At 46.7% G+C, this 26,680-nt stretch overlaps 1 non-coding gene and 2 pseudogenes across 1 annotated transcript; all 3 read right to left on the bottom strand.

Annotated features, from left to right (window-relative positions):
- Positions 1-8,217: 8,217 nt before the first annotated feature.
- LOC145688683 (large subunit ribosomal RNA) lies at positions 8,218-10,005 on the bottom strand (annotated as a pseudogene).
- A 719-nt stretch (positions 10,006-10,724) lies between these two features.
- On the bottom strand, positions 10,725-10,876 carry LOC145688591 (5.8S ribosomal RNA). The gene has a single exon (XR_014131945.1). It is a non-coding gene; the product is annotated as a 5.8S ribosomal RNA (ribosomal RNA).
- Positions 10,877-11,767: 891 nt separating this feature from the next.
- LOC145688571 (small subunit ribosomal RNA) lies at positions 11,768-14,198 on the bottom strand (annotated as a pseudogene).
- Between the last annotated feature and the right edge of the window lie 12,482 nt (positions 14,199-26,680).

Genomic DNA, 26,680 nt, shown 5'->3' with positions numbered 1-26,680 from the left:
GTTTTTGTGCCGTCGCTTTTCTCCAATGTTGTTAGGACTGCGGGTATCTTGATCTTATTTGATATTATTTTATAGGGCATTCCCCATGGATCCAGTTCAAGTTCTTTGACGAATTTCTCCCAACTTTTGGTTTTGGCTTCCTGAAGCTTAATTTCAAATTCCCTTTTTGCATTCCTGTAATTTTCAAGCCTTACTTGCCTCAGATTATCTGGAATGGTACCTTGGTATGCCTTTCTTAGTTTTTTGTATCTTTGTTTAAGTTCTTCAACTTCTTGACTCCAATAAGGTGTCCTTATGTTTCTTCTTTTTCTTGTTCTCTGTGATGTTGCTGACCTGATTGCTTCCTGTAGGTTTCTGGTTAGGTGTTCCGCTCCTTCATCTATTCCTTTCCACGTTTGTTCTCTTACGCGCAGATATTGTTCTTTTACTTTCTTCCAGTTTATATTGTTGACATTGTATACCAGTTTCTTTTCTTCCCCTTCCTCATCGTCTTCCTCTTCTGGATTTCCGTTCTTATCGATGTTCATGACTATTAAATTGTGGTCGCTTGCGGTGGCGTTGTCTAGTATTTTCCACTCTTTTATTTGACCTATCGCGGTTCTTGTTGCCAGTGTGACGTCTATATTTCCAGAAGCTCCAGCCCTGTTGTGGAATGTAGGTGGGTTCCCTGGTTTGTTGACAATTATCAGGTTTAGTTCCGCTATTAGATCCTCAAGCTGTTCTCCTCTCTCGTCTGTTTCTATATGATGCCATTGTACTGATTTGGCATTTGCATCTAACATGTAGACTATTTTCGTGTTTGGGAAGGTGTAAGTTATTTCTCGTAGCTTGCTAAGGTATGGCTCAATGTTATAACTAAACTGGAAGTATGAGTTAACTAATACGAAATCACCTATGTCAGTTTTGACCTCAATACAGTTTGTCCACTCATCACAGAATTGCTGTATTTTTACAATTTTTACCTTGTTATTGAAGTTCATAATTGCAGCCATGGGTAGATCTCCATCGCATATTGTCTGTGTATTGATGGGCATATAAGGTACCTTTCCTCCAAAAGTGTAAGGTTCTTGTAGACATACTATGTCTAGTTCTTGTTCTTCCACTAATTTTCTTATTTCATGGAGGACTGTTTTTGATCTGCTTGCGTTTATCTGTGCGACTCTAATGCCGATGCTACGGTTGTTTAGTTGTTGCATAGCATGCAGGCCACTTTTGTGTTGGGTCATAAACAGTCCTTCCATGCGTTCTTACGAACTGTCCATATATCTCATTCAGGTCGAATATTTCATTTCTTCTGTCAAAGATTTTTACAACGTAAGACATTAACTTTAGTGGATCCGTGGGGATGTTTTCGGCTTTTAAGGAGATCCTGTCGATTGCTTCAATCTGCTGGAAGTTGATAGTTTTCCCTTTTTCATGGAGGCTTCTTACAAGTAGTCTCAGGGCCATCGTAAGTGTCTTTTGATCTTCTAATCTAGACAGTCTCAAGGCGTCTTCTAGTTGTTTATGAATTTTGTCCGGGTTGATATGTCCATACGTGGTTTCACCTGTATGAGATGTCACTTCTTGCTCGGCATGTTCACTGTCACTGTGGTTTTTCACCTGTGTGGTTTCTATGGTTTTTCCACCTGTATGAGTGTCATTTAGGTTTCTCTCCTGCATGGTTGCGTCCATATGATTATTGTCCGGTTCTGTTTGGGTTCCTGTGTTTGTTCTGTTTCGCATACTGGATTTGTATGCTATTAGTCGTTGTAGGTCTCTAAGTTCTTTGCCAAGGCTTCTTTTGTTTCTATTTTTATTTTCTTCTTGCTCCTCTACACTCGCTTTTATATTACTAGTCTCCATAGTCTATTTTCGCGATTGTTCGTTGGAGGACAAGTTTATATGTGAGGCAGTCTTTCATTTTATCTGCCTTGCATGTTTTCTTTCGCAGTGCACACGGTATGCACGTTGCCTTTTGTTCTTTTTTACTGCAGTCCTTCTTTTCGTGTGATTTGTTTCCGCAGTGGGAACACACTGCTTCATTTTTGCAGTATTTTGCAATGTGCCCGTAGTCCCTGCACTTCATGCAAAGTGGCACCGACAGATAATCTTTTACGGCTATAGCTTCAAATTCTAGGTATATCCTCTGATCGCGTAGAAGCTTTTTTCTCATGTCTGGTGATACCTCTATCACTTGATGACACACAACTTTGTTCCTCGGTCCTGTTCTAAATCTCGGTTTGAAGGCATCCTTGAAATCTGCAAAGTCCATATCATCCTCATAGTTTTGCTGATATATGATTTCCACAAGTTCTTCTTCTTTAATTTCCGATGGAACGTTGTATAGTATTACTAATGGCCTCTTTTTCTTTTGTCTTTCGCATACTAGAGTTTTGCGAACGTTGTCATTAGTCGTTATTTTAGCGATGTCCTCTTCACTTTCTGTCTCGACAATTAGTGTATTATTTGTTGATCTCATGGATCTTATTTTGATCTTATCTTTTGTCGGGTTTACGTTCCTTGTGAATTGTCTCTCGACTTCTTTGATGCTTTCATTTTGTTTCCCTTTTATGAAGATTGTATGTCTTTGTTTATCTTTGTTTAGTTCGATCTGCCTTTGCCTTTCATCTGTTGTTGTTTTGAGCACATCTGCGAAAGTTGGTGTACTCTTCTCGTTTGCTGATTTTCGCAATTCCTTGTTTTCCTTTTGTAGGAGTTCTACTTGTCCTTTCAGTTTAGCCTGCTCGATTACTAGCCATTGGTTTATTCTCTCCTTCAGCTTGGCTATCTTTGCCTCGGTTATTTTGAGGCCTACCTCTAGTATTTCATCAACGAATTTTAAGTCATTTTCTTCCTCTTCTGTGTCTCTTCTGTTAGATGTTCCCGTTGGAGCCATTTGTTCCAGTCTTACAACTGGTTCTCTAGTCTCTCTCTCCATGTACCTTTCGTGTGTTATCACCCTCCTCTGTGGAGGGGGTGATCGTTTAACCGACATTGCTAGGCAAGAGGGTTGCCCCTCTGCCTCTTTTGATTTGTCTCTGTTGTTGCTGTCCTGTCTATCTACTTTCCACCGTATAGCGAATTATACTGACCTCTTAGCCGCCAAGTTGGTAGGACCAAACTTAACGTTGCCCGGGGCTTGCCACGTGGAGGCGGGTCAGTCTTCAGGGTGCCAAGTACTCGTTTTCTCCTTCCGTTTTGCGCACTAATTCTCTTCTATTAGTACACCCTGGGGCCCAAGCAGGAATTCGCTATGGTTGTGGCGTACACACTGCACACAACCATACGGGACCAGCCCCAGTAGATAGGGACAGTGGGAATCTCGTTAATCCATTCATGCGCGTCACTAATTAGATGACGAGGCATTTGGCTACCTTTTTTTTATACCCGCCTATACCGACATGGGATGTAGAGAAGACATCCCATGGATCTATGGTTACCATCCATAGGTGGAACCGGGATGGGGCGGTAGACGAAGTGAGGGCCCCCTTATCCCACTCCGACACGTTGAATCGGCCACCTTGCGGGTAGCGTCATGGTCATGAAGCATCTGAATATCTTTACTGAGCCGGTTAGCGCCGCGATGGTGATACGCTTAAGAGTTTCGGGTCGCACGAGAACGGCCAGCTCGCTTGAGGCGCGAGCCGACCATATACCCCTCCACGAGAGAGTGCAAGTTGTTACCCGGGGCCAGTGGCCTGAAAGGTCTCTTACGTACTCCCGAACCTGAGGGTTACGGGAGTATTTGAGACGCTTCAGATGGTGAGCGGCATCCAGGCCAGTGGCTCCGGAAACAACCTGCACATCGATAAGTGTCGCTTGTGACGGAGTGTAAGCGACAATGTCAGGCTTTCTTAAACCCTCTGAGGTCTGAATACGGGGCTCCCTAACCACCGTCCATCCCTGCTCCTTAAGATCCTCGCACAATACACCACAGATGACGTCGTGGCGCTTAATTCGAATTCCGTGAGTCCGTCCACAATTTTGGATGATATGGGCTGCTGTCTCACTGACTCCACAGTCGGCCCGGCAGTCAGTAGACATCCCATATCTCCTGGACCCACGCGAAGTCCGAATTCTACTCGGTAAACAGTTGACCCTCGTATGAAGAAAGTCCACATAGTCTCTACCGGTAAGGCTTAATGCTCCGCTCAAAGTGAGAGGAGCAGATGACGCAAAACTTCGAGAACACTCCCGAAGTTCATAACCGTCGGTAGAGCCATGCAGCTTAAGGGCCATCTGTTTCCGAACTGCACGAGTATCCCTCACGCCCTGGCCGATAGCCTCAACTCGGCCACGTGCCCACTCGACCTCCCTCTGGATGGACGGAGAGAGGAAGGCAGCACGGAATATTTCGAGCGGTGAGTTCTGGAGCTTGCTGAATCGCCTTAGTTTCAGCACAGGAATGGTATACCTCAAAGAGGGGATACCAAGTCCACCCTCTCTTGTTGGTGCATGGAAAAAGGCCTTGGAGACATCGTGAGGCAGACGAAGCCATTGGCGCACCGCAGCACGCACTTGACGATCAAGTGCTTCTAGGCGGCCCGTTGTTGTACGGCCCAACACCAGTGCCTGGTAGACCCGAGGCAGTAGGAATTGGACCAACAACAGGATCCGCTGCTGCGGTTTCAGTGGCGCTTTCCGAAGGCGTCCAAGATGAAGCGCCAAAGAAGCCTTGGTCGTCTGGCGTCCCCTAGATGTAAATTGCACTCCCAAATAGCGCCAGTGGGAGATAACTCCGGTTTGGGGAAGAGGGTCGGATCCCACATGAAACTGTGGCTCCGTCTTGATCTTCATCTTCTTCCCCTTACCGTCTGGCACCATTGAGAGTACGGAGCTCTTCTTAAGATTGAGCTCAAGGCCGTTCTTCCGTAGCACCTCCACTGCGGTGTCAAGCAGCAGCTGCATGCCCGGTGCAGTAGATGATAAGAGCACCAGATCATCCGCAAAGGCTAGGGAATTCACCCTTGCGGATGCCTCGAGATCGAAGCCAACCTCGGAAGGCAAAGCACGCAGCACACTGTCGATCACCAGATTGAACAGCAGTGGAGAGAGGGGATCACCCTGCCGGACACCTCGATTTACCAGTACAGTTTCAGTGGCCTCCCCAAGCTCCAAGATGGTCTCAGAGTTGGTGTATAACGCATCGACGTAGTCCACAAAAGGAAGCGGAGCGCCAATGCGTTCGATAGCGGCTAGGATAGCATGCTTCGACACAGAGTCAAAGGCCTTGGAGACGTCCAGTGTGGCAAGATGACATTGCCGTAGACGCTGGTTCGCAGTAGAAATCACTGCGTCCAGGACTGAGACGTTCTCCAGGATGCCATCCACAGGCAAGAATGCCCGTTGCCGGCTATCGAATACCGGGGCCTTGACTAGCCGGGCAGCTAGTATCTTATGAAACTGTCTAGTGATGACAGACCCGATGGAAATTGGTCTGTAATCGGACGGCGCCAAAGGTCGCTCTGTCTTCGGAATGAAGACCGTCCGTGATAATCGAAGGTGATCAGGCAAGGTACCAACCAAGAGGAATAGATTGAACAACTTCAGGCGGAGTCGGACCGGAATTTCTAGAAGCTCATTCACGGTCAAACCGTCAGGTCCAGGGCCAGTGCCACGACTAAGCCGAGCTCCAGTAACCTCCTCGTCAGTTACGGGAGCCCACAAGTGGCTCAGAAGGGGGCTTTCGGGAGGAACCGGCTCCTCAGGATAAGGAACCGATTCCTTCCGAAATAGGCCGCGCCAAAAACCCCTCATGGCTTCCGGTAATGGACGCCTTGAGAGGTCTTCGGGGCCGTCTAACACCTCCTTAGCGGCCAGGTGTCTACGCTCTCGAAAGAGCTTCTGGACCCGGGCGTACTCTTGCCTGCGTTGCCTCCTCTTGGATAGGACTTGGTCGGGGGGGTTGTCACCGCAGCCAAAGTTCGACAGAGGCCTGGGCGACCAAAATATGGCTTTAAGATATGAGGAAAGTCTAGGCAAAACTTCCTCATCGCCCAGGGCCGACTCTATGATGGCATCAAGTCGACGCTCCTGATACTTCTCTACATCGGGCTGCTGCGCCTGGGTGTACTGCCCAAGCAGCCCTCTCAACTTCCCCTTAACCGCTTCTCTCCAGCCAAGAGGTTCCCCCACCGAACGGGGTGGAGGTGCCGGAGAAGAAGGGGAGGGAAAGGAGAACCGGATGTAGGCACCATCATCGCCAGAGATAACTTCAGCCCCCGAAGGGACTGGAGATGGCCTAGGTGCGGTATCAGAGCCCAGCTGGGAACCCTCAGAAGGTTCCTCCAAGACAGCGGGAAGACCTGTGAAATCAGGCACCTCTATCTGGAGGGGGGGTTCCTCGCTCACCTGAGGACGGGCAGCTGCGGGGGTCGTTGAGAGCATCTCGCGCACAAGCCTCTGGTAGGCTTGCGACTTACGATGGCTCTTGATGGAATCGAACGACCTCCCGGAGATGACTTCAGCCAAGCCCTGATTAAGGAACCGGCATCCGGCCCGGATGAGGCGAACCTCCTCCCGTGCCATCAGCCGTTCCTCCTCAGGTGTCCATCTAGCTTTGACACGCTCGGTGTCAACCCGCCTATTAGCCTCTTCTGGATGTGCACGTTTAACGTGCACACCCAGGCCAGTTTTCGTGGTGAAGGTTCTCGTACAACCCGGTACGGTACATGGATATTCAGAGGCTTCATGCGGTGCCGAAGCAGGGGGGGTCCCTGTATTACTGCCGGCCCTCGTCGACTGCGGTCGACGAGTGGATGGCTTTTCTCCTTTGTTCGTAAGAGCGGCCGACGTACGGAGACAAGGGGTGCTAGCCCCTGCCCCCGGATCCCTAGTACGTTAGCTCCCCCGAACGCAGCGGTGGACACCGCCCGCCACCGCGGGAGGCTAGCGAGAGCACCATGGGAAAAAGTTGCAGCAAGCTGCGTATTGTAAACCCGTTGAGCGTGCATGCGGGTTGGTGAACGGGGAGGGTATTGGGGTCAGCAGGTAGACGCTGAAAGAGGCAACCAGCAAGGCCGGCAGGTCCCCCATCTGCCAAGGGAGCAGCCAGATGGCTCCAGAGCAGTGGGATCTCAACCAGGAATATGCCACCACCCACCAGCCAAGTTGTCCCAGAAGAAGAAGAGGCACCAACTTATTTCGCACCAGCTTGGTGCTGGGGCGACAGATGTTAGCAATATTAGCAGGAGAGCAGAGGGGCGCTCGTCGCCAGAACCACACCTGGATTACCCCACCAAGCCAGGAGCGGTCCTAGCGCCGAGCACGCCTCAGCCCCCTACTAGCGACATTATGGCCTCAACTTCCCCCTACATGGACTAGCCGGAGGACAGCAGCTCCTGGGAGATTGGTCTGGGACGCAGCGAGGCACCCAGCCACCACTACTCCTTTGCGTTCAACAGACCCTCATGAGGAAGACTCAGCGGAGGGCTGCTATCGCACGGCCACTACCCGAGGCCCTGATAAGGAGACCACCATCTACAGGTCGCCAGGCCTGCTGGATCTATTATAGCCTCGCTTTAAGGCCCCACTCCTCCCCTAGTTGGAGGCACCAACAAAGATCGAGGTAAAGACCCCGCACGCACGCTCAAAGGGTTAGATGTTAAGCCCATGGTTCTGCTCTGCACCAGCCCCCGCGGAGACGGACGGAGATCCACCGATGTGATCGGGGTACCCCGCCTGTCACCACGTGGAGGTGTACATAGGGCATTTGCCGCGTCTTGTCCTACCCACCCAGCTGACCCCCCTCTCCCCCGAACAGGGAGAGGGACGCCAGCGGGGCAAATAGTACAAGAGCGCAGCTTAGACAGGCATAGTTACTCCCGCCGTTTACCCGCGCTTGCTTGAATTTCTTCACGTTGACATTCAGAGCACTGGGCAGAAATCACATTGCGTCAACACCCGTTAGGGCCATCGCAATGCTTTGTTTTAATTAGACAGTCGGATTCCCCCGGTCCGTGCCAGTTCTGAGTTGATCGTTGAATGGCAGCCGACAAGACACCGAGCCGTAGCCCGGCGCTCCCAGCAAGGAAGATCCGTGGGAGGCCAAGGCACGGGACCGAACTCGGTTAAGGAACAAGGTGTAACCCTTGACCGTCACCTCGCCCAGGCCCGGCACGTCAGCGAACAACCCACTTCCCGACCAAGCCCGACTAGCCCCGATCCTCAGAGCCAATCCTTATCCCGAAGTTACGGATCGGATTTGCCGACTTCCCTTACCTACATTAATCTATCGACTAGAGGCTCTTCACCTTGGAGACTTGCTGCGGATATGGGTACGATCGGGCGCGACACCTCCACGTGTCCCTCTCTCGGATTTTCAAGGTCCATCGGGACTCTCTGGACACCGCTGCAACTGCGGTGCTCTTCGCGTTCTATTCCCTATCTCCATGCGAAATGCTTCCAGGGAACGTGAACGCTGAAACAGAAAAGAAAACTCTTCCCAGAGCTCCCGACGGCGTCTCCGAGTCCTGTTAGGTTACCCTGACGAACCTGTGAGGGTCCGTAGAATACGGTTCCGCTGCCCGGTTCTGGAATAGGAACCAGATTCCCTTTCGCCCAAAGGATGGGTATTGCATTGGGAAATCCGTGAAGGCTAAGCCAGATAGCACTTGAGCCGTACTAGTGCCGTATTTCTGGACGAGGGTCCCAATTAACCCCTTCACACAACAGTTCATGCCCGCAATCCCTTTGGAGTTATCCTAGGGCTTAGGATCGACTGACTCTTGTGCAACGGCTGTTCACACGAAACCCTTCTCCACATCAGTCCTCCAGGGCCTCGCTGGAGTATTTGCTACTACCACCAAGATCTACACCGACGGCGGCTCCAGGCAGGCTCACGCCCAGACCCTTCTGCGCACACCGCCGCGACCCTCCTACTCGTTACTGCTTCATTCGGTGCGATATGCAGCCTCCACTGCAGTAACGGCCGAGTATAGGCACGAAGCTTGAGCGCCATCCATTTTCAGGGCTAGTTGCTTCGGCAGGTGAGTTGTTACACACTCCTTAGCGGATTCCGACTTCCATGGCCACCGTCCTGCTGTCTTAAGCAACCAACACCTTTCATGGTTTCAAAATAAGCTCCGATTTAGGCGCCTTAACTCAGCGTTTGGTTCATCCCACAGCGCCAGTTCTGCTTACCAAAAGTGGCCCACTAGGTACTCCGATCCTGAACCTCTGCTTCACTCTCAAGCAAGCAGAGTGTCTCACCCATTTAAAGTTTGAGAATAGGTTGAGGTCGTTTCGGCCCCAAGGCCTCTAATCATTCGCTTTACCGGATGAGACTCGTTCGACATTCGTTCAAATGAGCACCAGCTATCCTGAGGGAAACTTCGGAGGGAACCAGCTACTAGATGGTTCGATTAGTCTTTCGCCCCTATACCTAGCTCCGACGATCGATTTGCACGTCAGAATCGCTACGGACCTCCACCAGGGTTTCCCCTGACTTCGTCCTGGCCGGGCATAGTTCACCATCTTTCGGGTCCCAACATGTACGCTCTAGGTGCGCCTCATCTCGCAATGAGAACGAGACGCCCCGGGAATGCGGGAGGGCCCGTGTTAGGCAACAGAGAGGCCGTTTCAACCCTTCCAAAGGAAAGGTCTCCATCTTCCCTCAGTCTCTATACAGAGACCTTTACTTTCATTACGCCTTTGGGTTTAGTAATTCCCAATGACTCGCGCACATGTTAGACTCCTTGGTCCGTGTTTCAAGACGGGTCGGATGGTCCATTAAACAGTACACGCCACAAACAGGAGATACGCCCGGTTCATAGAGTCTGCACCAACAGCATCGGACTACTAAAGTCTGGGACTAAGCCCCCTCTATGGGCAGTGGCTCCATTCAAGAGAGACTTAGACACGCCTCAAGAACTCGGGAGAATCGACCCTCCCTAACACCACATTTCTCAACAGCCAACGACTGCGAGATTCGGTGCTGGGCTCTTCCCTGTTCGCTCGCCGTTACTAAGGGAATCCTTGTTAGTTTCTTTTCCTCCGCTTATTAATATGCTTAAATTAAGCGGGTAATCTCACCTAATCTGAGGTCGAGCGCCAAAAACACAGCGCGCCTGAAGGCTCGCGCACAACAGGACTTTTCAATTTACAAGATGTAGACCGCCAAGGTTAGTCAGGGGTCACCCCCTGACCCCTTGCCGGGCACCTCGTACTGAAGCTTATCCAGGAATAGAGGAAAATTGGAATACCAAGACTCAGAGGCCCAATTACCTTGTTCGCCAGCCAGCCTTGCGCCGGCCCAGGCTAGAGAATTGAACTCCAAAAACCCTCGTTCGCCCTGAATGCTTCGAGAGAGACTAATCTCATGTGTACAAAACTCAGAGGCCCAATTACCTTGTTCGCCAGCCAGCCTTGCGCCGGCCCAGGCTAGAGAATTGCATGGACAGAAGACAGTCTCGTTCCCATCGAAAGGGGTTTGGCAAGGATGAAATCCAAGGACCAAGTTCCCCAATTCACTTAGGAACTTTTGTCGAGACAAAAACTGCCTCAACAGGCGGATGTAAACCACCAGCCTTTGCTGCTCATTTAAGACGACCGCTGTCGCGGAAGCCCAAGAACACACAGTTTCCATTCCCCGGACCCATGGTCACAAGAGGTTACCAACAAGAAAGTCAAGCCTTGCGCGAGACCCCTTGCCAGGCCCCTTGCACATGGCCACAGCATCACTACCGAAGTAGCGAGAGGCCGTGGGGTCATCCGAAAAACTTCCACCGCCAGGATAAAGTTACCGACCCTCAGACAGGTGTGACCCAGAAGAGATCCTGGGTCGCAATGTGCGTTCGAAACGTCGATGTTCGTGTGTCCTGCAGTTCACACTCTTTCGCGCAGCTAGCTGCGTTCTTCATCGACCCACGAGCCAAGTGATCCACCGTTCAGGGTTGTAAAAATTCTACAACAGCATTTCACGTATGCCGTGCAAGAAATTAAAGTTCGGTAAACAAACCGCATCGGGGGCCGCCCTGCCTCCTGTTTGGCCCCGTCAGCTGCGGTCACTCACCACAAAGCTGGGCGTGTTCATTCGAAAGCCTTTCCCTGCATCACAAGGAATAATCTTAGGCTGCCCATGAGTTTGTAGCCAAAAATCATGTCTACCAGTTTTTCATTGAAGGCCATCTTGAACAGAAAAGGATACTGGCCTACAAAGCAGCGAATTCTAGCTCTAGTCGCCCGACCCGAGCGTATTAAAGGCTTCTTGTGCTACTAACGTGTAAGCCTTGCTCCTCGGAGCCTTTTCAAGACTTCTCCCACAAAGCAGTCACAGCCTACTCGAGTCCTTGGAGGACAAGCTTCCGTTCTACCCCAGCACTCGACATCCGACACAAGCATTTTAAACGCTCCTGCTCCGATGGAATAAGTCTTACTCTCTTGGAGTCTTTTCAAGACTTCTTTTCAAACGGAATAAGCTTACTTGAGCCCTTGGACGTCGGAACTGGTTTATCATGTCATCTGACTGAGCATTTAAGACTCCTGCTCCGATGGAATAAGTCTTACTCTCTTGGAGTCTTTTCAAGACTTCTTTTCCACCGAAATAAGTCTACTCCAATCCTTTGATGACACACGGCCTGTGTCAACAGGTAGCCTACGCTACCCTCGCCGATGACAGTGGCTCCCGTTCTTGCTGCTCGCTTCCCAACTAAAGGGAAGACACGGCTCACCTTTCTCTCCTTCGCCTGTCAAGATCAGTGGCTCCCGTTCAACGGTGTCAATCTAACTGATACGACACACTAATAAGAAACTTTTGACATCAACCACCGCAGTGGTGATGAATTGATAATGATCCTTCCGCAGGTTCACATACGGAAACCTTGTTACGACTTTTACTTCCTCTAAATGATCAAGTTTGGCCATCTTTCCGACACGTCGGTACCACCGCAAGACGGAGGTGCCGGGTATCAGTCCGAAGGCCTCACTAAATCATTCAATCGGTAGTAGCGACGGGCGGTGTGTACAAAGGGCAGGGACGTAATCAACGCAAGCTTATGACTTGCGCTTACTGGGAATTCCTCGTTTATGGGACATAATTGCAAGCCCCAATCCCTAGCACGAAGGAGGTTCAGCGGGTTACCCGGACCTTTCGGTCAGGGAAGACACGTTGATTCCTTCAGTGTGGCGCGCGTGCGGCCCAGAACATCTAAGGGCATCACAGACCTGTTATTGCTCAATCTCGTGCTGCTAGAGGCAGCCTGTCCCTCTAAGAAGACATGAACGTTGGAAGGAAAGATTCCAACGCCTAGTTAGCAGGCTAGAGTCTCGTTCGTTATCGGAATTAACCAGACAAATCGCTCCACCAACTAAGAACGGCCATGCACCACCACCCACTGAATCAAGAAAGAGCTCTCAATCTGTCAATCCTTCCAGTGTCCGGGCCTGGTGAGGTTTCCCGTGTTGAGTCAAATTAAGCCGCAGGCCCCACTCCTGGTGGTGCCCTTCCGTCAATTCCGTCAATTTCTTCTTCGCCATTTCGGCCTAGTTTGTCCCCTGTATGACAAACCTTCCCTGGACATCTCCCCGGAATGGGGCTGGGACCTGAAAAGAGAAACAACCTATCTGAGGTGCAGGTGTGATGAGTAAGGAAAGGGTTAATTAAAAGGAACTAAAAGGTGGCCTAAAAATTAAAGAAATTAATATAATGGTGCTAGTGAATAATAATGTTAGTACTAAGGTGCTGTGCGCTATAACCAAGGATAGGCCATAACACAATGAAATAAATAAAATTGTGCACCTAGCTATAGATATAAAAGGCCCCCGTTGGTAGTGAGCACGTTAGGCACGCTACCATCGGGGGTTGCTACCCATTTTGTTAATCTCACCTCAAGGGGAGCACTCGGACTTTGCCTATAGCACCCCTTGAGGTGAGTCCCAGCTCCGACGACGAGGACGTAGGGTAGCACCGGAGCCACTTGTGACATTTCTAGAATGCTTGTAAATTTCGTCAATATGTATGTATTATTTAAAATTTGTTTAATAAAGATAAAAACGGGGTTAGAGGTTCGAAGATAGAACTATGAATCATTACCCATATGGGGAATGCTTTTTGCTTTGATATTCAGCTTTGCAACCATACTTCCCCCGGAACCCAAAAGCTTTGGTTTCCCGGAAGCCGCCCGCCGAGTCATTGGAGGAACTTCGGCGGATTGCTGGCTGGCATCGTTTATGGTTAGAACTAGGGCGGTATCTGATCGCCTTCGAACCTCTAACTTTCGTTCTTGATTAATGAAAACATTCTTGGCAAATGCTTTCGCATCGGTTAGTCTTGCGACGATCCAAGAATTTCACCTCTAACGTCGCAATACTAATGCCCCCGTCTGTCCCTATTAATCATTACCTCGATTTCCGAAAACCAACAAAATAGAACCGAGGTCCTATTCCATTATTCCATGCACCGAACATTCAGGCGACACGGCCTGCTTTGAGCACTCTAATTTGTTCAAAGTAAACGTGCCGGCCAATCAAGACACTCAATGAAGAGCACCGAGAAAGGAAAAACCGGCAGGACGTCCGGAACGATCAGTTAAACGCCGGGCGGCGAACCGATCGTCCGAGACCCAGATCCAACTACGAGCTTTTTAACAGCAACAACTTTAATATACGCTATCGGAGCTGGAATTACCGCGGCGGCTGGCACCAGACTTGCCCTCCGATAGATTCTCATTAAAGGATTTAAAGTGTATTCATTCCGATTACGGGGCCTCGGATGAGTCCCGTATCGTTATTTTTCGTCACTACCTCCCCGTGCCGGGAGTGGGTAATTTGCGCGCCTGCTGCCTTCCTTGGATGTGGTAGCCGTTTCTCAGGCTCCCTCTCCGGAATCGAACCCTGATTCCCCGTTACCCGTAACAACCATGGTAGGCGCAGAACCTACCATCGACAGTTGATAAGGCAGACATTTGAAAGATGCGTCGCCGGTACAGAGACCGTGCGATCAGCCCAAAGTTATTCAGAGTCACCAAGGTTTCGGACGGACGAACCGACCGATTGGTTTTAATCTAATAAAAGCATCCCTTCCATTGCTGGGCGGGATTCTAGTTGCATGTATTAGCTCTAGAATTACCACAGTTATCCAAGTAGGATAGGTACGATCTAAGGAACCATAACTGATTTAATGAGCCATTCGCGGTTTCACCTTGTTTTGGCTTGCACTGAGACATGCATGGCTTAATCTTTGAGACAAGCATATGACTACTGGCAGGATCAACCAGGGAATTGACCGACTAAAAAGCCGGAAAGTGTTGGACACAACCAACACAGCGTTCTAACAAAGGATAGGAAAGCTACACCCGACCAAGCATTTTAGACTTCTGTTCCGCTGGAATAAGCCTACTCTTGCGGTGACTAGCTCCCGTTAATACTGGCCGTGTGACAGCCGCCAAGAGCATATTAGACTCCCAATCCAATGGAACAAGCCTACTTGTATCCTTGGGTTACAACAGCTTCCTTCCACACGTTGCCGGTACATCCGACAGAGCAATTTTAAAGACTCCTCTTCCGCCAGAATAAGCCTACCTTTGTGGGGCCTGGCTCCCGTTAGAACTGGCCGTAAGGGTACCCACAAAAGCACATTTAGACTCCTCCTCCAGCGAAATAAGTCTACTCATGTCCTACGGATGACTGTGGCTTCCGTTTACATATAGCCGTTCACCCGACACAGCAAATTTTAAAGACTCCTTTTTCCACCGGAATAAGCCTACTTTTGTGGGGCCTGGCTCCCGTTAGAACTGGCCGTAAGGGTACCCACAAAAGCACATTTAGACTCCTGCTCCAGTGAAATATAAGTCTACTAGTGTCCTTGGATGACAGTGGCTTCCGTTCGACAAGTGATACACGCTCAAACTGGCGATGAGTCTATACCGTCCTTAACTTAAGGAAAATCGGTACTTAAATGCCACATGGAGAATAAAAAGTCACTTACAAAAAACAATGCTCCGCATAAGCCTTTGTAAGCTAGAAAGAACATGCTATCTGGCCTCATTCTCAAGAAGGACAAGTAAGCTCCCGTCAACTGGCCCAAACTCTAAAGCGAGGACAGCCCGTTCAAAGTCAATCGGCATCCCTCCTTAAGAGTACAAAACGGCTCACTTCTTAACCACACTGGCTCTTGCTCCTTCAAGTGAAATCTGGCTCCCTTCACTCTGGCATTATCTTTACACATAAATCGGACTCCTCCGATTTAACAGGTGAACCTAACCCGGGAACTAAGGAAACTGGGAATAAAGACTCAGAGGCCCAATTACCTTGTTCGCCAGCCAGCCTTGCGCCGGCCCAGGCTAGAGACTTTCTCCAACAATCCCTGTTGAGCCCGAAGGATCCTAAGACCACTCGTGTGTACAAAACTCAGAGGCCCAATTACCTTGTTCGCCAGCCAGCCTTGCGCCGGCCCAGGCTAGAGAATTGCATGGACACGAGAAACTCTCAGGACTCTTCTTTGTGGCTCCTCCCTGAATTAAGGAAACTCCGAAATGCAAAACTCAGAGGCCCAATTACCTTGTTCGCCAGCCAGCCTTGCGCCGGCCCAGGCTAGAGAACTGCACGGATTATTCCTGTTCACCCTAAACGCATCTGAGACACCTCGTGTGTATGAAACCCAGAGGCCCAATTACCTTGTTCGCCAGCCAGCCTTGCGCCGGCCCAGGCTAGGGAATCACATTGACACGAGAAAGATCTCGTCAGCGGTTTGTAGCGTGCAGAAACTGCTCCCGTTTGAACTGACAATCCCGACAGAGCAATATTAAAGACTTCTGGTCCATTGAAATAAAGCCTACTTTTGCGAGCCTTGCTCCCGTTAGGACTGGCCGTATGGCTGTGCACAAAAGCATATTAGACTCCTGCCTCAATGGAATTAGTCTACTCCTGTCCTTAAACGGATGACAGTTCTTCAAGCATAGCATGCTACCTTCCGCAACTTACAGGCGCGGAAATGCTGTGGAAACGAGGAGACAAGTCCTCACAAAGGTTTCATGGCCGGTCACCCGACACAGCAAATTTTAAAGACTCCTTCTCATCCGGAGTAAGCCTACTCTCGTGGGGCCTGGCTCCCGTTAGAACTGGCCGTAAGGTTGCCCACAAAAGCACGTTTAGACTTCTGCTCCAGTGAAATAAGTCTACTTGTGTCCTACGGATGACTGTGGCTTCCGTTCAAATATAGCCGTTCACCCGACACAGCAAATTTTAAAGACTTCTTCTCCACCGGAATAAGCCTACTCTTGTGGGGCCTGGCTCCCGTTAGAACTGGCCGTAAGGTTGCCCACAAAAGCACATTTAGACTCCTGCTCCAGTGAAATAAGTCTACTCGTGTCCTACGGATGACTGTGGCTTCCGTTCAAATATAGCCGTTCACCCGACACAGCAAATTTTAAAGACTCCTTCTCCACCGGAATAAGCCTACTCTTGTGGGGCCTGGCTCCCGTTAGAACTGGCCGTAAGGTTGCCCACAAAAGCACATTTAGACTCCTGCTCCAGTGAAATAAGTCTACTCGTGTCCTACGGATGACTGTGGCTTCCGTTCAAATATAGCCGTTCACCCGACACAGCAAATTTTAAAGACTCCTTCTCCACCGGAATAAGCCTACTCTTGTGGGGCCTGGCTCCCGTTAGAACTGGCCGTAAGGTTGCCCACAAAAGCACATTTAGACTCCTGCTCCAGTGAAATAAGTCTACTCGTGTCCTACGGATGACTGTGGCTTCCGTTCAAATATAGCCGTTCACCCGACACAGCAAATTTTAAAGACTCCTTCTCCACCGGAATAAGCCTACTCTTGTGGGGCCTGGCTCCCGTTAGAACTGGCCGTAAGGTTGCCCACAAAAGCACATTTAGACTCCTGCTCCAGTGAAATAAGTCTACTCGTGTCCTACGGATGACTGTGGCTTCCGTTCACCCGACAGAGCAAATATTAAAAGACTTCTCATCCACCAGAATAAGCCTACTCTCGTGGGGCCTCGCACACGTTAGAACTGGCCGTATGGCTACCCACAAAAGCACATTTAGGCTCCTGCTCCAGTGATATAAGTCTTACTCGTGTCCTCTGGGTGTGACAGTAGCTTCCGTTCAAGTATTCTTCGCATTCAGCAACCGCACAAAGCGGCATCGGCCAGAAGTCAATTGCCCGAAGGCGTGATCGACAGGCTAGGCCTCGGGTTAAGAAGGATTGTCTCCTTCCCGTAAACGACAAGTACTTCCGTATGAGAGCCTACCTCACACATTCCCCATCGCCACGTGCCCTCTTAGAAACAGCCGTCCGACCAAGGTTTCTGACATTCTTTGTCAAAATACGAGGAAGTCTTTGGACAACATTAGGCGTGCTGGCAAACCCGCACTGCATGCCCTTTCATAGGTCCGCCCATGGACGCACATTTCTATGAAGCATTCATCCCAGGCAGCAACAGGTTTTGCAACCTCCTCTACACCTTGACCGGCTAGGACGCCCGTGAATAGCATCCCAGGGTTCTTGCCTGCGGCTGATAAAATTCCTTTTGAGCCTACACTACCATCCGCCGATATTAGTCCGCCTTCAAAATTAACCAACATCAACAGCGATAGTGCGTTTAGACTCCCATAAAGAAACCAACCAGCCTGTGGCTTCCCTTCCCAATTTAGCCATTTCCGCCTCCTGCGAAGACTAGCTTTCTGTCTGTGGCCAGAAGTCAAGATTTCTCGACAGACTAGGCCGCGGAGAGAAAAAAGTAAGCCTCATTTAGAAAGCAATACCATTAGCGGTCTCTCCAACCTCCGTGAACAATTTAAAGGGAATGTTTATATAGAAGGCTTGTTCACTACCCTACCTCCTATAGTGTAGAGATTCCTCTCGATACTACACCTGTCTTGAAATTGCCGGCGTTGCGCAGCCTCGTTTTGACCATGACGGCGAATGCAGCCACGGTTGCCGTATACATCCCACGCAAGGGTGGGAAAACGTGATTTGACATCCAGTATATATATAAACCGTTACAGAATACGACACTCAAAACTTAACAACTTTTACACTCTCCTAACTTCTGGGAACAAATTGAAAGTATAAGCCAGCCTAACCTAACCTAAGTATATAGCAGGATTGCCCACTACCATACCTCCTATAGTGATGAGATTCCTCTCGATCGGACACCAGTCACGAAAATCACGGAATCTCAAAAATGACGGCAAACGAAGCCACAGTTGCCGCCATACTCAAAGGTTATGCTGGGTAAAAAGTTCTCTACGAAAAGGGCTGCTTTTCGCGCTCGGGTTACAAAATTAATGTAAAGAACAATCCAAAAACATGAATTAGGTCAAACTCATGTTAATTACAACCTCATAGAACAATTTCAAGCCAGGACTTAACAAAGTGTAAACGGGGCTGCTTCTGTACCCTAATCCCTATAATGTAGCGATTCCTCTCGATTGCACACCAGTCACGAAAAATCACAGAATGTCAAAAATGACGGCAAACGAAGCCACGGTTGCCGTCATATTCTAACGTTATGCTGGGTGAAAAGTCGCCAACAACAATGTTCACAGTTCCCGTCAGATTGCCCACTGTTCCCGAAATGTGGTTCATACATGCTGTCAACATGTTCAGGAAACCCCTCAGAGCGTTCAAAGTTGCACACACAATGCTTAATAGTTCCACTCAAATAGCTCACAGTTGCCGTCAGAATCCTCACAGTAGACGTCAAATTGCTCACACTTGACGTCAGAGTGCTCATAGTTGCCGACTTTTCATTCATAGTCCCCGACATAAAAGTTTATAGTTCCCGACTAATGGCTCACAGTTGCCGTCAGAATCGTCACAAAAGGCGTCACAATGCTCACACTTGCCGTCAAAGCGCTCATAGTTGCCGACTATGTGTTCATAATTGCGGACATAGGCCTCACAGTTGCCGTCAAAACGCTCATAGTTGCCGAATTTTCGTTGATAATTCCGGACAATGGGCTCATAGTTAATCACATACTGGTTGGTGCTCATCTTCAAAATAAACACAGTTGCCTTCAGACTGTTCACACGTAATTTCAAAATGCTCACACTCGCTTACACGATGCTCATAGTTGCCGACTTTTAATTCATAATGCTGATAATGTAAGTTAAAGGGTTCATGGTTGCTCTCAAAAGTTTCACAGTTGCGGTCAGATTTTTCACAAAAGCCGTCATAATGCTCACATTAAAAAAAAGTGCTCATAGTTGCCGACCAAGGCCTCACAGTTGCCGTCAAAACGCTCATACTTGCCGACTTTTCGTTCATAATTGCCGACCAAGGCCTCACAATTGCCGTCGAAATGTTCATAGTTGCCGACTATTCGTTCATAATTGCCGACCAATGCCTCACAGTTGCCGTCAAAACGCTCATAGTTGCCGACTTTTCGTTCATAATTGCGTACAAAGGGCTCATAGTTGCCTACTTAATGGTTCCAGCTCATCTTCAAAATACTCATAATTGCCTTCAGAATGTTCACACGTAGTTTCAAAATGCTCACATTCGCTTCCACGATGCTCATAGTTGCCGACTTTTCATTCATAATATCTAACATACTCCTGATAGTGTAAGTTAAATGGTTCATGGTTGCTATCAAAAGGCTCACAGTTGCCGTCACATTATTTGCACAAGCCGTCAGAATGCTCACATTAAGAAAAAAAGTGCTCATAGTTGGCGACCATTCGTTCATAATTGCCGACCAAGGCCTCACAGTTGCCGACTATTCGTTCATAATTGCCGACTAAGGCCTCACAGTTGCCGTCAAAACGCTCATAGTTGCCGACTACTCGCTCATAATTGCCGAAAAATGCCTCACAGTTGCCGTCAAAACGCTCATAGTTGCCGACTTTTCATTCATAGTCCCCGACATAAAAGTTTATAGTTCCCGACTAATGGCTCACAGTTGCCGTCAGAATCGTCACAAAAGGCGTCACAATGCTCACACTTGCCGTCAAAGCGCTCATAGTTGCCGACTATTTGTTCATAATTGCGGACATAGGCCTCACAGTTGCCGTCAAAACGCTCATAGTTGCCGACTTTTCGTTGATAATTGCGGACAATGGGCTCATAGTTAATCACATACTCGTTCGTGCTCATCTTCAAAATAATCACAGTTGCCTTCAGAATGTTCACACGTACTTTCAAAATGCTCACACTCGCTTACACGATGCTCATAGTTGCCGACTTTTAATTCATAATACTGATAATGTAAGTTAAATGGTTCATGGTTGCTGTCAAAAGTCTCACAGTTGCGGTCAGATTTTTCACACAAGCCGTCATAATGCTCAAATTTTAAAAAAAGAGTGCTCATAGTTGCCGACCAAGGCCTCACAGTTGCCGTCAAAACGCTCATAGTTGCCGATTTTTCGTTCATAATTGCCGACGAAGGCCTCACAGTTGCCGTCAAAACGTTCATAGTTGCCGACTTTTCCTTCATAATTTCGTACAAAGGGCTCATAGTTGCCTAATTAATGGTTCCAGCTCATCTTCAAAATACTCATAGTTGCCTTCAGAATGTTCACACGTAGTTTCAAAATGCTCACATTCGCTTCCACGATGCTCATAGTTGCCGACTTTTCATTCATAATATCTAACATACTGCTGATAGTGTAAGTTAAATGGATCATGGTTGCTATCAAAAGGCTCACAGTTCCCGTCACATTATTTGCACAAGTCGTCAGAATGCTCACATTAAGAAAAAAAGTGCTCATAGTTGCCGACCATTCGTTCATAATTGCCGACCAAGGCCTCACAGTTGCCATCAAAACGCTCATAGTTGGCGACTTTTCGTTCATAATTGCCGACCAAGGCCTCACAGTTGCCGTCAAAACGCTCATAGTTGCCGACTTTTCGTTCATAATTGCCGACGAAAGCCTCACAGTTGCCGTCAAAACGTTCATAGTTGCCGACTATTCGTTCATAATTGCCGACCAAGGCCTCACAGTTGCCGTCAAAACGTTCATAGTTGCCGACTTTTCCTTCATAATTGCGTACAAAGCGCTCATAGTTGCCTACTTAATGGTTCCAGCTCATCTTCAAAATACTCATAGTTGCCTTCAGAATGTTCACACGTAGTTTCAAAATGCTCACATTCGCTTCCACGATGCTCATAGTTGCCGACTTTTCATTCATAATATCTAACATACTGCTGATAGTGTAAGTTAAATGGATCATGGTTGCTATCAAAAGGCTCACAGTTCCCGTCACATTATTTGCACAAGTCGTCAGAATGCTCACATTAAGAAAAAAAGTGCTCATAGTTGCCGACCATTCGTTCATAATTGCCGACCAAGGCCTCACAGTTGCCGTCAAAACGCTCATAGTTGCCGACTTTTTGTTCATAATTGCGTAAAAAGGGCTCATAGTTGCCTACATAATGGTTCGTGCTCATCTTCAAAATACTCACAGTTGCCTTCAGAATGTTCAAACGTAATTTCAAAATGCTCACACTCGCTTCCATGATGCTCATAGTTGCTGACTTTTCATTCATAATATCTAACATATTGATGATAGTGTAAGTTAAATGGTTGATGGTTGCTGTCAAAAGTCTCATAGTTGCGGTCAGATTCTTGACACAAGCCGTCAGAATGCTCACATTCAAAAAAAAAGTGCTCATAGTTGCCGACTATTTGCTCATAATTGCCGACCAACTCCTCACAGTTGCCGTCAAAACGCTCATAGTTGCCGACTTTTCGTTCATAATTGCGTACAAAGGGCTCATAGTTGCCTACATAATGTTTCGTGCTTATCTTCAAAATACTCACACTTGCCTTCAGAATGTTCACACGTACTTTCAAAAAGCTCACACTCGCTCCCACGATGGTCATAGTTGCCGACTTTTTATTCATAATGCTGATAGTGTAAGTTACATGGTTGATGGTTGCTGTCAAAAGTCTCATAGTTGCGGTCAGATTCTTGACACAAGCCGTCAGAATGCTCACATTCAAAAAAAAAGGGCTCATAGTTGCCGACTATTTGCTCATAATTGCCGACCAACTCCTCACTGTTGCCGTCAAAACGCTCATAGTTGCCGACTTTTCGTTCATAATTGCGTACAAAGGGCTCATAGTTGCCTACTTAATGGTCCCAGCTCATCTTCAAAATACTCATAGTTGCCTTCAGAATGTTCACACGTAGTTTCAAAATGCTCACATTCGCTTCCACGATGCTCATAGTTGCCGACTTTTCATTCAAAATATCTAACATACTGCTGATAGTGTAAGTTAAATGGATCATGGTTGCTATCAAAAGGCTCACAGTTCCCGTCACATTATTTGCATAAGCCGTCAGAATGCTCACATTAAGAAAAAAAGTGCTCATAGTTGCCGACCATTCGTTCATAATTGCCGACCAAGGCCTCACAGTTGCCATCAAAACGCTCATAGTTGGCGACTTTTCGTTCATAATTGCCGACCAAGGCCTCACAGTTGCCGTCAAAACGCTCATAGTTGCCGACCATTCGTTCATAATTGCCGACCAAGGCCTCACAGTTGCCGTCAAAACGCTCATAGTTGCCGACTATTCGTTCATAATTGCCGACCAAAGCCTCACAGTTGCCGTCAAAACGCTCATAGTTGCCGACTTTTCGTTCATAATTGCCGACGAAGGCCTCACAGTTGCCGTCAAAACGTTCATAGTTGCCGACTATTCGTTCATTATTGCCGACCAAGGCCTCACAGTTGCCGTCAAAACGTTCATAGTTGCCGACTTTTCCTTCATAATTGCGTACAAAGGGCTCATAGTTGCCTACTTAATGGTTCCAGCTCATTTTCAAAATACTCATAGTTGCCTTCAGAATGTTCACACGTAGTTTCAAAATGCTCACATTCGCTTCCACGATGCTCATAGTTGCCGACTTTTCATTCATAATATCTAACATACTGCTGATTGTGTAACTTAAGTGGTTCATGGTTGGTGTCAGAAGCCTCACAATTTCTGTCACAATGCTCACGCAAAACGTAAGAATTCTCACATTAAAAAAAAAGTGCTCATAGTTGCCGACTATTCGTTCATAATTGCCGACCAAGGCCTCACAGTTGCCGTCAAAACGCTCATAGTTGCCGACTTTTTGTTCATAATTGCGTACAAAGGGCTCATAGTTGCCTACATAATGGTTCGTGCTCATCTTCAAAATACTCACAGTTGCCTTCAGAATGTTCAAACGTAATTTCAAAATGCTCACACTCGCTTCCATGATGCTCATAGTTGCTGACTTTTCATTCATAATATCTAACATATTGCTGATAGTGTAAGTTAAATGGTTGATGGTTGCTGTCAAAAGTCTCATAGTTGCGGTCAGATTCTTGACACAAGCCGTCAGAATGCTCACATTCAAAAAAAAAAGTGTTCATAGTTGCCGACTATTTGCTCATAATTGCCGACCAACTCCTCACAGTTGCCGTCAAAACGCTCATAGTTGCCGACTTTTCGTTCATAATTGCGTACAAAGGGCTCATAGTTGCCTACATAATGTTTCGTGCTTATCTTCAAAATACTCACAGTTGCCTTCAGAATGTTCACACGTACTTTCAAAAAGCTCACACTCGCTCCCACGATGGTCATAGTTGCCGACTTTTTATTCATAATGCCGATAGTGTAAGTTACATGGTTGATGATTGCTGTCAAAAGTCTCATAGTTGCGGTCAGATTCTTGACACAAGCCGTCAGAATGCTCACATTCAAAAAAAAAAGTGCTCATAGTTGCCGACTATTTGCTCATAATTGCCGACCAACTCCTCACAGTTGCCGTCAAAACGCTCATAATTGCCGACATTTCGTTCATAATTGCGGACAAAGGGCTCATAGTTGCCCACATACTGATTCGTGCTCATCCTAAAAATACTCACAGTTGCCTTCAGAATGTTCACACGTAGTTTCAAAATGCTCACACTCTCTTACACAATGCTCATAGTTGCCGACTTTTCATTCATAATGCTGATAGTGTAAGTTAAATGGTTCACAGTTGCTGTGAAAAGTCTCACAGTTGCGGCCAGATTCTTCAGACAAGCCGTGATAATCCTCACATTAGAAAAAAAATGTGCTCATAGTTGCCGACCATTCGTTCATAATTGCCGACCAAGGCCTCACAGTTGCATTCAAAACGCTCATAGTTGCCTAGTTTTCGTTCATAATTGCGGATATGGGGCTCACAATTGAAAACATAATTCTTCATGCTTATCTTGAAAATACTCGCAGTTTGCTCCAGAAAGTTCACACGTGCTTTCAAGGTGCTCACACTGGCTTTCACGCTGCTCATAGTTGCCGACTTTTCGTTCATAGTTGCCGACTTTTTGTTGATAATTGCAGTTATGGGGCTCACAATTGAAAACATAATTCTTCATGCTTATCTTGAAAATACTCGCAGTTTGCTTCAGAATGTTCACACGTGCTTTCAAAGTGCTCACACTAGTTCTCATGATGCTCATAGTTGCCGACTTTTTGTTCATGATTGCCGGCCAAGGCCTCACAGTTGCCGTGAACACGCTCATAGTTGCCGACTTTTCGTTCATAATTTTGGACATGGGCTCACACTTGCCGTCAGATGGTTCACGCTACAGCGGTACTTGGGCAATGAGTATTTCTTTATATGTACTAACATAGGTTAATTTCGAAGAAGAAGTTAGTTAAAAATATAGAATTATCAAATATACAAAAAAAAGATATTCATATGTCATAAAATAATAAGGTTTTCAATATCTAGTTGGCAGGCAATCAGATAAATAATACATATATATATATATATATATATATATATAAATGGAGAGAAACCACGTAATGGAAACATTGTTATTTTGATGTGGCTCGTATGTATTATAAGAAAATAAGGAACCAAGGCTACAGCGAATTGTATTTTATCGTTGTAACACTAGCCGTCAAACTGCTCACACTTGCCGTCAAAATTCTTATACATGTCCTCAAAATTTATAAAATTACTAAATGTGGTAAGAAAAAAAAGCAACGAAGGCTTTACGTATACGACGCCTTTCACACCCGCAAATTATGAGGCACTTCCTGTAGAGTTATAATGGCCATATTTGACGAAACTGTAGCCTTTCGGGAGTAAGTCACAGGAAAATTTCCAAAAGTGAATATTTCGAATGTTTAGTTGGTCTAAAGGGGCGATGAAGATATTTCCCATGTTATTTAAATGGACGGTTTTGCGGACCTATAATCTGAAATTTTAGGTACTTTTAATAAAACTTTGAAATTCCGTATACTTGTACGTTTTCGTAAGTCTTACCTAGTTGGATATATATTTCCAAGTTTAGCGTGGTTTTATGCGGAACTCAAAAATTTCCCATGTTATTTCTATGAAACACCTTTGACATCCCAAAATTATTGGGCACTTCCTGTAGGGCTACAATAACTAATTTCGACATGATTGTAGATTGTCGGGACTAACCAACAGGAAAATTGTCAAAAGTGAATATTTTTAACTTTTAAGAGGTCTAAAGAGGAAATGAAGAAATTCCCCATGTTATTTAAATGGGCCTTTATTTAGACTTGTAATCTCAAAGTTTAGTTACTTGTAATTGGAACACAAACGAGAAATTCGGTATTCTTGTACGTTTTCATTAGCGTTACCTAAGTAAATCAGTACAAAGTAAAAATTTTCAACTTTAGAGTGGTTTTATGGGGAATTGAAAAGTCTTTCTCATGTCATTTATATGGGACGTCTTCTGCACGCCAAAATGTTCGGTTAATTGTGGTAGGATTGCAATGATGAAAATTAGCATAATTGTAGGCTTTCCAGACTAAGCTACAGCAAAATTGCCAAAAGTGAATATTTTTAATGTTTAAGGGGTCTAAAGGAGGATGAAGAAATCCCCACGCTATTTAAATAGGCGTTTTCTTGGGATCCAAAATCTTATCTTTTAATTAGTTGAAATAGTAAAGTAAACTTGAAATTCCCTAGAATTGTGAGAATAAGAGGTGCAAGGGCGAAATACCTTCAAAAGGAGGGGCTTTGTGGGCGAAGCCACAAGCTAACCAAACTAAACTTTTGTTTGTCTTTTACCGAAGGTTTGAAAAGTTTTCGACTAAGAGAGGTGTAGCTGTGCACGAAGATGTGTTGACATTGTGCGGAAAAGTGGAAAGAAGAAAAATAGTGATAAGCGAAAAAAAATAATAATAATAACATAAATTTTATTTAATCATATACTTTACTCTTTCAATGGGTGAACAATAATAGAGCATGAAAGTAAATTAGAGTAAATTTATAATTCGCTCACACTTGAGGTCATTTTTATTCGAAACTAAGCTTTTGCACTACTATAAGGAAACTATTCAAAACTGAGAAGTGCAATTTCTACAACAAGTGTACCTGGATATTATGCGTTCGAGTACGTGTAAGGAATTATTGTATCTGCACTTTTCTACAAGAAAAGATACTCTAAATTGTTGTAGAAATTTGAAAATTTGACGGCAAACAGAGCCCACGCTTAACGTGAACACCGCCCGTGAGAGTACATAATTTGATATCTTTTTTTTTCTTTTCTTTCATTTTTTCTTTCTTTCCATTTTCTTTCTTTTTCTTTTCTTTTTTCTTCTTCTCAACAGAAAGAAAACTAGTGAAACTAGAGAAGAGAAATCTCTACCGAGAATGTACGAAAACATTTTTTTTTTTATCGAAGTAGGTGGAAGGAATCATCGGATCAAAATGCTCAAAGTTGCCATGAGGATCCTCACACAAGCCGTCAAAATGCTCATAGTTGCCCACAATTCGTTCATAATTGCGGACATA

Source organism: Thermobia domestica, chromosome 6 (genome assembly GCF_964235325.1).
Source record: "Thermobia domestica chromosome 6, izTheDome1.hap1.1, whole genome shotgun sequence".
Lineage (NCBI taxonomy): Eukaryota > Metazoa > Arthropoda > Insecta > Zygentoma > Lepismatidae > Thermobia > Thermobia domestica.
Note: the sequence above shows the minus strand (reverse complement) of the source record. Positions and strands in the feature narration are given on the sequence as shown.